This window comes from Microcaecilia unicolor, chromosome 2, assembly GCF_901765095.1.
Source record: "Microcaecilia unicolor chromosome 2, aMicUni1.1, whole genome shotgun sequence".
NCBI classification, from domain to species: Eukaryota; Metazoa; Chordata; class Amphibia; order Gymnophiona; family Siphonopidae; genus Microcaecilia; species Microcaecilia unicolor.
Window position 1 is genome coordinate 505407414 of NC_044032.1, and position 12579 is coordinate 505419992.

Below are 12579 nucleotides of genomic sequence, written 5' to 3' on the forward strand. Positions count from 1 at the left end.
TCTTTAAATTGGTCTCCCTTCTACAAAAGACAGCAGCTCTTATCATTACAGGAACCAAGTTCACTTATCACAATGATCCAGTACTCAAATTGTTTGCACTGGCTTCCTAGCAAGCAATTAGAAAAAAAATCATAATTTATTTCTCAAAAGAGAGAAGAAAACAAATATTAAACAGATATTAAACACCTAATGTAGGTTCCATAATGTGAGAAGAGGTAATACAGAGAAACATATTAATTATATATTATCTGGAAGTTAACTTCCAAAACAAAACAACACCTTCTTACCAGCCTCAACTAAATTACATCTACTCTGCTACGTACACACAGCATAAACAAAATGTACATGAAGCTCCAGAAACAGACTCTGCTTCTGTAGATTAATCACGCCAGGGGGGCATATTATATCCTAAAAAGCTTTCCTATTCATGTCTTTTTCACAGAAACAAAAGTAGTATGAGGTCCACCCCGTTCACAGGAACTAGTAAAAACAGCAGACCCAGGAAACTAGAATAAACTCAACATAGCTATGGGTTTGGCAAACAGGTAAGCATTCGCTTGTGTGTTATTAACCTTTAACCAGAGCAATATTTTCATGAAAATGAAACTTAACATCAATTACTCATCACAGTGTGAAGTTCACAAGATTTCAGTTCAGTCAGTTATATGTGATTCTAAAACATAATCTTTAACCTTCCATGATCTAAAAACAAATTGAACAACATTACAAACCATTCTTCAGCCTACCTAAGTACATAAGTATTGCCATACTGGCAAAGACCAAAGCTCATCAAGCCCAGCATCCTGTTTCCAACAGTGGCCAATCCAGGTCACAAATACCTGGAAAGATCCCAAAAAAGTACAAAACATTTTATACTGCTTATCCCAGCAATAGTGGATTTTCCTCAAGTCCATTTAATAATGGTCTATGGACTTTTTCTTTAGGAAGCCGTCCAAACCTTTTTTAAACTCTACTAAGCTAACCGCCTTTACCATACTCTCTGGCAACAAATTCCAGAGTTTAATTACACGTTGAGTGGAGAAAAAGTTTCTCTGATTCATTTTAAGTTTACTATATTGTAGCTTCATCGCATGCCCCCTAGTCCTAGTATTTTTGGAAAGCGTAAACAGACGCTTCACATCTACCTGTTCAACTCAACTCATTATTTTATAGACCTCTATCATATCTCCCCTCAGCCGCCTTTTCTCCAAGCTGAAGAGCCCTAGCTGCTTTAGCCTTTCCTCATAGGGAAGTCGTCCCATTCGCTTTATCATTTTCGTCACACTTCTCTGTACCTTTTCTAATTCCACTATATCTTTTTTGAGATGCGGCGACCAGAATTGAACACAATATTCGAGGTGAGGTCGCACCATGGAGCGATACAAAGGCATTATAACATCTTCATTTTTGTTTTCCATTCCTTTCCTAATAATACCTAACATTCTATTTGCTTTCTTAGCCCGCAGCAGCACAATCAGCAGTAGGTTTCAACGTATCATCAACGACGACACCTAGATCTTTTTCTTGGTCTGTGACTCCTAACATGGAACCTTGCATGACGTACCTATAATTCGGGTTCCTCTTTCCCACATGCATCACTTTGCACTTGCTCACATTAAACGTCATCTGCCATTTAGATGCCCTGTCTCCCAGTCTCGTAAGGTCCGCTTGTAATTTTTCACAATCCTCCAGCGATTTAACGACTTTGAATAACTTTGTGTCATCAGCAAATTTAATTATCTCACTAGTTACTTCCATCTCTAGGTCATTTATAAATATGTTAAAAAGCAGTTGTCCCAGCGCAGACCCCTGGGGAACCCCACTAACTACATAAGTACATAAGTAATGCCACACTGGGAAAAGACCAAGGGTCCATCGAGCCCAGCATCCTGTCCACGACAGCGGCCAATCCAGGCCAAGGGCACTTGGCAAGTTTCCCAAACGTACAAACATTCTATACATGTTATTCCCGGAACTGTTGATTTTTCCCAAGTTCATTTAGTAGCGGTTTATGGACTTGTCCTTTAGGAAACCGTCTAACCCCCTTTTAAACTCTGCCAAGCTAACTGCCTTCACCACGTTCTCCAGCAACGAATTCCAGAGTTTAATTACGTGTTGGGTGAAGAAAAAGTTTCTCCAATTTGTTTTAAATTTACTACACTGTAGTTTCATCGCATGCCCCCTAGTCCTAGTACTTTTGGAAAGCGTGAACAGGCGCTTCACATCCGCCTGTTCCACTCCACTCATTATTTTATATACCTCTATCATGTCTCCCCTCAGCCGTCTCTTCTCCAAGCTGAAAAGCCCTAGCCTCCTTAGTCTTTCTTCATAGGGAAGTCGTCCCATCCCTGTTATCATTTTAGTCGCCCTTCGCTGCACCTTTTCCAATTCCACTATATCTTTCTTGAGATGCAGTGACCAGAATTGAACACAAATCTCAAGGTGCGGTCACACCATGGAGCGATATAACAGCATTATAACATCCTCACACCTGTTTTCCATACCTTTCCTAATAATACCCAACATTCTATTCGCTTTCTGAGCCACAGCAGCACACTGAGCAGAAGGTTTCAGTGTATTATCGACGACGACACCCAGATCCCTTTCTTGGTCCGTAACTCCTAACGTGGAACCTTGCATGACGTAGCTATAATTCGGGTTCTTTTTTCGCACATACATCACCTTGCACTTCCTCACATTAAACGTCTTCTGCCATTTAGCCGCCCAGTCTTCCAGTCTCGTAAGATCCTTCTGTAATTTTTCACAATCCTGTTGCGAGTTAACGACTTTGAATAACTTTGTGTCATCAGCAAATTTAATTACCTCGCTAGTTACTCCCATCTCTAAATTATTTATAAATATATTAAAAAGCAGCTGACCTAGAACAGACCCCTGAGGAACCCCACTAACTACCCTTCTCCATTGTGAATACTGCCCATTTAACCCCACTCTCTGTTTCCTATCCTTCAACCAGTTTTTAATCCACAATAGAACTTTTCCTCCTATGCCATGACCCTCCAATTTTCTCTGTAGCCTTTCATGAGGTACTTTGTCAAACGCCTTTTGAAAATCCAGATACACAATATCAACTGGCTCCCCTTTGCCCACAAGTTTGTTTACTCCTTCAAAGAATTGAAGTAAATTGGTCAGGCAAGATTTCCCCACACAAAAGCCGTGCTGACTCGGTCTCAGTAATCCATGTCCTCGGATGTGCTCTGTAATTTTGTTTTTAATAATAGCCTCTACCATTTTCTCCAGCACCGACGTCAGACTCACTGGTCTATAATTTCCCAGATCTCCCCTGGAACCTTTTTTTAAAATGGGCGTTACATTGGCTACCCTCCAATCTTCCGGTACCATGCTCGATTTTAAGGATAAATTGCATATCATTAGCAGTAGCTCCACAAGCTCATTTTTCAGTTCTATCAGTACTCTAGGATGAATACCATCTGGTCCAGGAGATTTGCTACTTTTCAGTTTGCTGAACTGCCCCATTACGTCCTCCAGGTTTACCGTGAAGTCAGTAAGTTTCTCCGACTCGTCCGCTTGAAATATCATTTCCGACACCGGTATCCCACCCAAATCTTCCTCGGTGAAGACTGAAGCAAAGAATTCATTCAATCTTTCCGCTACGTCTTTGTCTTCCTTGATCGCCCCTTTCATCCCTCGGTCATCCAGCGGCCCAACTGATTCTTTTACCGGCTTCCTGCCTTTAATATACCGAAAAATGTTTTACTATGCTTTTTTGCCTTTAATGCTATATTTTTTTCGTAATCCCTCTTGGCCTTCTTTATCTGTGCCTTGCATTTGCTTTGACACTCCTTATGCTGCTTCTTGCTATTTTCAGACGCTTCCTTCTTCCATTTTCTGAAGGCATTTCTTTTAGCCCTAATAGCTTCCTTCACCTCACTTTTCAACCAGGCCGGCTGTCTTTTGGAGTTCCGTCTTTCTTTTCTAATTTGTGGAATACCCTTCTCCATTGAGAATACTGACCATTTAACCCTACTCTCTGTTTTCTATCTTTTAACCAGTTTTTAATCCACAATAGGACAGTACCTCCTATCCCATGACTCTCCAATTTCCTCTGGAGTCTTTCATGAGGTACTTTGTCAAACGCCTTCTGAAAATCCAGATACATAATATCAACTGGCTCACCTTTATCCACATGTTTGTTCACCCCTTCAAAGAAATGTAGTAGATTGGTGAGGCAAGATTTCCCTTCACTAAATCCATGTTGACTTTGTCTCATTAATCCATGCTTTTGAATATGCTCTGTAATTTTGTTCTTAATAATAGTCTCTACCATTTTTCCCGGCACCGACGTCAGACTCACCGGTCTATAATTTCCCGGATCTCCTCTGGAACCTTTTTAAAAAATCGGCGTTACATTGGCCACCCTCCAATCTTCCGGTACCACGCTCGATTTTAAGGATAAATTACATATTACTAACAATAGCTCCGCAACCTCATTTTTCAGTTCTATCAGTACTCTGGGATGAATACCATCCGGTCCAGGAGATGTGCTACTCTTTAGTTTGTAGAACTGCCCCATTACATCCTCCAGGTTTACAGAGAATTCATTAAGTTTCTCCGACTCGTCAGCTTTGAATACCATTTCCGGCACCGGTATCCCACCCAAATCTTCCTTGGTGAAGACCGAAGCAAGGAATTCATTTAATCACTCCGCTATGGCTTTATCTTCCCTGATTGCCCCTTTTCCTCCTCGGTCGTCTAGCAGTCCAACCGATTCTTTTGCCGGCTTCCTGCTTTTAATAAACCTAAAAAACAATTTACTATGTGCTTTTGCCTCCAACGCAATCTTTTTTTTGAAGTCCCTCTTAGCCTTCCTTATCAGCACTTTGCATTTGACTTGACATTCCTTATGCTGTTTCTTATTATTTTCAGTCGGTTCCTTCTTCCATTTTCTGAAGGCTTTTCTTTTAGCTCTAATAGCTTCCTTCACCTCACTTTTAAACCACGCCGGCTGTCGTTTGGTCTTCTGTCCTCCTTTTTTAATATGCAAAGTATATTTGGCCTGGACTTCCAGGGTGGTGGTTTTGAACAGCATCCACACCTGATGTAAAATTTTGACCCTCCTAGCCGCTCCTCTAAGTTTTTTTTTCACCATTCTTCTCATTTTATCATAGTCTTCTTTTTTAAAGTTAAACGCTAACGTATTTGATTTCCTATGTATACTTACTTCAAAGCTAATATCAACTCTGATCATATTATGATCACTGTTATCAAGCGGCCCCAGTACCATTACCTCCTGCACCAGATCATGCGCTCCACTAAGGACTAGGTCTAGAATTTTTCTTTCTCTCTTCAGCTCCTGTACCAGATGCTCCATAAAGCTGTCCTTGATTTCATCAAGGAATTTTACCTCCCTAGCATGCCCCGATGTTAAATTTACCCAGTCAATATTGGGATAATTGAAATCACCCATTATTATTGTGTTGCCCAGTTTGTTTGCGTCCCTAATTTCCTTTAACATTTCTGCATCCGTCTGTTCATCCTGGCCAGGTGGACGGTAGTACACTCCTATCACTATCCTTTTCCCCTTTACACATGGAATTTCAATCCACAGTGATTCCAAGAAGTGTTTTGTTTCCTGCAGAATTTTCAATCTATTTGATTCAAGGCTCTCGTTAATATACAATGCTACCCCTCCACCAATTCGATCCACCCTTATCACTACAATATAATTTGTACCCCGGTATGACAGTGTCCCGCTGGTTATCCTCCTTCCACCAAGTCTCAGAGATGCCTAATATATCTAATTATTCATTTAGTGCAATATATTCTAACTCTCCCATTTTATTTCTTAGGCTTCTGGCATTTACATACAGACATTTCAAACTATGTTTGTTGTTTCTATTTACATCATGCTTAGTACTTGACAGTATTATTGCAATCTTTTGTCTGATTTTTATTTTTATTTAAGGACCCCTGATCTACTACAGTCTCTTTTGCAACCTCACTATCAGGATACCCTATCTTCCCTGTTTTGGTGATATCTTTGAAAGATACCTTATCCCGAACCATGCGCTTTTGAGCGACTGTCAGCCTTCCCCCCCTTTTCTAGTTTAAAAGCTGCTCTATCTCCTTTTTAAATGCCGATGCCAGCAGCCTGGTCCCACCCTGGTTAAGGTGGAGCCCATCCATTTGAAATAGGCTCCCCCTTCCCCAGAATGTTGCCCAGTTCCTAACAAATCTAAAACCCTCCTCCCTGCACCATCGTCTCATCCATGCATTGAGACTCCAGAGCTCTGCCTGTCACTTGGGCCCTGCACGTGGAACGGGTAGCATTTCAGAAAATGCTACCCTAGAGGATCTGGATTTGAGCTTTCTACCTAAGAGCCTAAATTTGGCTTCCAGAACCTCCCTCCCACATTTACCTATGTCATTGGTACCCACATGTACCAAGATAGCCGGCTCCTCCCCAGCACTATCTAAAATCCTATCTAGGTGACACATGGGGTGTATGGCCATGTTAAGGTTCATGTGCTTAAAACCAAAAACTTTAGCTCTGCTGGTGGTCGACGATTATCATTGGCAGAGTAAAAGAAATTCAACACCCAGCATCGGATAACTGATGCACGAGGACAAAGAACATGTACAAATCAGGCATGCTCTAAAAAGGGGGCAAAATGCGGGTGGGTGACTACTTTCTCGATGGGTATGCTGTCGTTAATGGTGAGCGCATTGCCTATGAATTTAACGGATGCTTTTACTACAGTTGTATAACCTGCTATAATTCTAAAAAACAGAACCCTTTGACGGGCACTACCTTTGGGTTTCTCAGCTACAAAATACAGTGCAAGGCAGATTACCTAAAAGAGAAAGGGTTTAAGGTCATCAGTATTTGGGAACATGAGTGGGACAGTTTGGTTAAAATGGATAGGAAATGTGCGGCCTTTCTGAGCAGAGCCACATTACCTGAACCATAAGTTCAATGAGATGCCCTTTTTGGAGGCAGAACAAACGCCATGTGTCTGTACTATCAGGTTAATCAGTGTGAGAAAATACACTGTTATGATTTTACCAGCCTGTATCTTTTTGTCAATAAAACTAAAGAATATCTGATCAGACACACCAAAGTCATCTATGACAATTTCAGCCCCTTCTCTGATTATTTTGGGCTTGTGAAAGTCAAGGTGTTCCCCCCGTGTGGACTCTTTTTCCCCGTACTGCAGTGGTGTTCCTAGGGTGGATGACACCCGGGGCGGATCGCCGATGCGCCCCCCCCCCCCCCCCCCGGGTGCAGCACGACACCTCCCCCCAGTGAAAGGACACCCCACCCCCGGCGAAAGGACACCTCCCCCCGGCAAAAGGACGGACACCTTCCCCCGGGTGCATTTTTACCTGCTGGGGGGGGGGGGTGCCGCGCGCCTGTCGGCTTCGCTCATCTCCCTGCTCCCTCTGCCCTGGAACAGGAAGTAACCTGTTCCGGGGCAGAGGGAGCAGGGAACGAGCGTTGCCGACAGACATGCGGCACCCCCCCCCAACGGCGTGCACCCAGGGCGGACCGCACCCACCGCCCCCCCCTTGGTATGCCACTGCTGTACTGCCCTTTAGGGTGCATGGTAAACATGTTCCCTTTGTTGCACCTGTGCTGTAACGAGTCAGCAGGAGCCCATGATGATAGCAAGAGAACCCTGGTGGGGACGTGGTGTACCATAGAATTAGAAATGGCTATTTCTAAAGGGTAACAGGGTGGGGGAAATCTATGTGGTCTGGCATTTTGAACAGATATCTACACAACTTTTTGCAGAATATATAAATATGCATCTACTAGAAAAGCAGGAAGCATTGGGGTTTCCTCAGTGGTATAAAACTGGTACATAGATAGTTTTTTTCAGAAAGAAGGTGTGCTTTTACACGCAGAATGGATAACTGTGTACCCTGCAAAACAACAAATTGTAAACTGTTCTTAAACTTTTTGTGGGGGAAGTTTGGTCAAAGAAGACATCTACCTGCCACTACCATCTCCGATGAGCTGTATATGTAGCTGTTTTCCCCCAAATACACCATGTCGTCTTGTGATCTTATAGACGATGATATGGTGTTCGTCACCTGGAAGCGCACAAAGGAACTTTGTGCACCACCGAGTAACACTAACAATTTCATAGCCACTTTTACAATGGTGCATGTCCAGCTAGAACTGTACAAGGTTCTTGACACTTTACAAGAGAGCTGCCTTTATCACGATACAGACTCTGTGATTTTTGCAAGTAAGGAGGGTGAGTGCAATCCTCCTTTGGGTGACTATTTAGGTGAATTAACAAGCAAGATCCGCAAGGGTGAGCATATCACAGAATTCATATCAGCTGGTCCTAAAACATAAGAGTACAAGCTACCCAGCAGTGAGACCTGTCTGAAGGTAAAAGGTATCACACTCCATAGTGAAAACAGCAAAGAAAATACATTTTTGCAGTCTAAAGAAGCTAGTTCTCAATTACGATCAAGGGTGCCACAGAATGAACACATATCCATTCAGCAAAAAGTGATAGTTAGAAACAAGGCCCATTGCAGGTTGAATCTTGTATACTTAAAAAAATTCAAAGGGTCATGTATGATAAACGGGTTTTGATTCAAAATGTTAACACTTTGCCTTACTGTTACTGATTATATTTTTACTTGTCCAGACATGGCTAGCTTTGCAACGTGTTATTGCATTTTTATACATGTGACTGTATGATAAATGGGTTTCCTAGGGGACAGACAGAGAAAAAGATGGGAGGAGGGGGATGCAGAGAGTGAGAAGTTTGCTTATCTGTAACTTACGTTTCTGAAGTGAACACTACTAAAGTCAAATTAAACATTCAGATTGTATCCTTTGGGAAAAAAAAAACAAATGCCTATTTTCTTTCTGTGATGGATGGCTAGAGAGAAGGAAGAGGGGGATGTTTGAGATGGCTAGAGAGGAGGAAGGCCAAGGTGGATGGCTAAAAAAGGAGGAGGGCCGGGTGTGTGGAAATCTAAGTTGAGAGGTTTGCTTATCTGTAACTTGAATGTATCTCAGGTGAATACCGCTAAAAGCAAAATAAAGCACTCAGACTGTGTCATTTTGAAAGAAAACAAATGCCTATTTTCTTTCTGTGATGGATGATTAGATAGGAGGAGGAGCTTTGGAGGATGGCTAGAGAGGAGGGGGCTGAGGGGGATGTCTAGAGAGGAGGGGGCTGTGGGGATGGCTAGAGAAGGAGGGTTTGTGTAGGATGGCTAGAGAAGGAGGGGGTGTGGGTGGGTGGGTGGCCAGGGAGAACTTTTTTAAAAGCAGACAATCCAGCTTTAAGAAAACAGAGCTTGGAACTGTGTGTTTAGCTTGAGGCACAGCTGAGATTTCGCTGTAAGTTTTGTTGCTAGTTAGGGGGAAGAGGATGGAGTTGCGGGTGGTGGCAACAGATCCTATTGATCTCACACAGACAGTGTGAAAAAACAAACACCAGGCTACAGACCCTGATAGTTTGCTTTGCTGGACAAAAAATCAAACAGCTCTGCCGTTCTTAAAAAAACAAACGATCCAGTTTAAAAGGTGTCCATTTTTTGAAAAACAAATGCCAATTTTCTTTCCTGTGAGAATAAAAGTGAAGAAACAGCTTTAAAAGTAAGCACAAGGTATCCTTTTGAAAGAAAAAAATTATAAGAAAAAGAAAAATGTCTATTTTCTTTCCTGTGAGAAAACAAGTTTAAGGTGCACGAGTGACTAAATTCTGCCGAGGCAGTAGGGGGCAGTGTCAGGGGTATTTTTGATGTCACTTCCCATCACATGACCCCATCCAAGATGGCAGCTAGTAGTGGAAACAGAAAATGATGTGATGCATACAGTGTTGGCCGCCATCTTGAAAAAAGGGCATAGCTATGACATCTCTTCCTTGTGATATCACCAAAAAGGGTGGGGTTTTAGGTGGGGCTATGCAATAAATGGAGTGGGGTTTGGGACAGGGCTACTCAAGATGGGATGATGGGCATGGCTCTGCAAAAGGGGCAGGGCCAAGATGTTATATCTGGTGACATCATCCAAGGGAGTAGGAGTGGCTTGGGCATGGTTTGGGCAGTGATATCATCAAAAGGGTGAGTGGGTGTGCTTAGAGGGAACAGTGGTCATAAGCTCTACCCAGTCTGCCCACTTTGTTTCCTGGTGTAGTGCTATAGCCCCAGTTGGTCTCCCACTTCCCCCTAACTACTACTTGTGTTTTCAATTTATGTGGATTTTGCTCACACCTTTTTCAGTAGTAGCTCAAGGTGAGTTACATTCAGGTAGACATGGCATTTCTCTGTCCCTGGAGGGCTCACAATCTAATTTTTGTACCTGAGACAATGGAGGGTTAAGTGACTTGCCCACAATCACAAGGAGCAGCAGTGGGATTTGTAAAGGAGTAGTAATACTATACGGATGATTACAATGACACTGATAGAACATTTAGCAAAATACAATTACTAGAGAAACATGTGGCAATAAATAAAGATCTATATGAGCCAAATTTAGAAATTCTGACAAATGAGACTCTGGGTTTCTCTCAAGAGCTCTCTGCTTTTTAAAGCTCTGTTCACATTTTCAGTTATTTCCTGAAAAGGTACTCATTGAAAAGACAATCAGAAGCATTTCCTCTAGTCTCACATCCCATTTTACAATTAACAATACTTTCATGTTTCCATAGCAACCTAGAATTTCAAGCATTAATGCACAGATGATATTCATATCAGGTTAATAGAGCAGTAATTGCCAATCTTTTTAAAGAAATAACATTGCTTCTACTTTGTTGCAATTATATAATGAGGATTTCTTCAGGAACACACAAGATGTAAAAAATAATGGTACTCTACTCACTGTATCCTATGTTCTTCACGTCCCGTTCAGCAGAGCACAGTTGCAACTTATTTATCAAAAATAAAAGCAATTACTAATAAGGCACAAGTATGAAGCAAATACCTCCATGTCTATTAGATAAAGCAGAGAATGAACAAAAATTAATCATTAAGCTGATATTGGATCACCTAAGTTCCACCTTTGCCTAGATCAAGTACCTTTGATACATGATAAATGATTAACAAATTATCAAACAAATCATTTAATGCAAACTCTACTGTAATTATATATATCATGCCAATTAATTTTCTACCCACATTTCTGCTAAAGCAAAACTATCTTACTATAGCAAGCTGGTCAAAGAAAATCATGTTTCACATTTACAGAGCACTGGTAGATGTCACTTAAAATAACTATATTAAATTCTGCAGACTACAAAGGAGGAAATAAATTGGATTCTTTGTAGATTGTGATGCACTTTATTGGACGACTATAAAAATAATCTAAGTATGTTGTTATAGTCAGGCTTTTAAAACCACGAAGGTCCCTTTTCTTTACAGCAAACCATACAACATGTCACAGGCACTCCTGTTCTCACATTCTAACCTTTTAACGCCACCTAGGTCTGGCTAAGATGTAGTGAGCAGTGGTCTCATGGAACTGAAGAACAAGTCATACTACCTTCCAAAAAAGGATCAAAAACAGTGTACACACCAGCAACTTGTACACATCTGCAGACAAATATCAGACCATACGGAAACCATATTCAGGCACATTCTGTTGGGCAGCAGCATACCATCAGTGATTCTCTATTTCAATTGATTTGATATACCGCAAACGTTCAGCAAGAAATCTAAGCAGTGTACAATATACAAATAATTGGGGAAATAGGAGAGACTGCACAAACACACAGTACAAAGAAAACACTAACATCCTCTGGCTCCGTATTGGTTGTTGACTGATCACCTGCTCCATTCCGCTTTCTGATGAGCATGGTCTCTCCTCTCCATTAGAAGAGAAACTGTAGAAAAGAACAAAACTCTACTGATCCAACAGACAAAGCACAGAGTGAAGCCCAAAGAAAATGCAGCCACAAACCAATAAGCTTTATTAAACAATCAACAATCAGACCCTGTCACGTTTTGATGAATTGCTTGCATCGGGTTCTAGTAAACCACTACATAAATATAAAAATGAAAAAGTATTTCATGTTAAAACAAATAAACATTACATATAAATAAAACCATATATACTGTACATGAAAAATTAATGATTAAAAGAAGATTTGAGAGAAACATTATTATTATTTTTATTAACATTTGCATAGCGCTACCAGACGCACGCAGCGCTGAACACCTGACACAGAGAGACAGTCCCTGCTTGATAGAGCTTACAATCTAAAAATACAGACAGACAAGACAATTAAGGGCGAGGAAAGTGCTGGGTGAGAAGGAACAAGGTTAGGGGAATTGAGTAGTGGTTAGGAGCCAAAAGTAGTGGTGAAAAGGTGGGTTTTTAGCATAGATTTGACAACAGGTAGAGATGGAGCTAGGCATACAGGCTCAGAAAGTCCATAACACAGTAAATTCAAGACATAAGAAACACAAAAGAATAAAAATCAAAGTTGCCATTAGTTTAAATACTTTAAAGCAAGGGTGAACTGACAGGGATCTGGGCCCCCAAACAATAAAGGTCATGGGCCTCCCCTCCCATTCAAAAGAAACTACTGGTTCTGTGTCTGTCATAATATTTCTAAAACCCATTCT

The 12579-nt window shown here is 41.4% G+C and overlaps 1 protein-coding gene across 1 annotated transcript in view; it reads right to left on the reverse strand.

The window, feature by feature from the left end:
• The window catches only part of SLC2A9 (solute carrier family 2 member 9), a 200305-nt gene extending 189370 nt beyond the window's left edge, over nt 1-10935 (reverse strand). The window contains exon 1 of the mRNA XM_030191186.1: nt 10835-10935. The gene's annotated coding sequence lies outside the window, so the exon portion shown is untranslated. The remainder of the gene's footprint in view (nt 1-10834) is intronic.
• Between the last annotated feature and the right edge of the window lie 1644 nt (nt 10936-12579).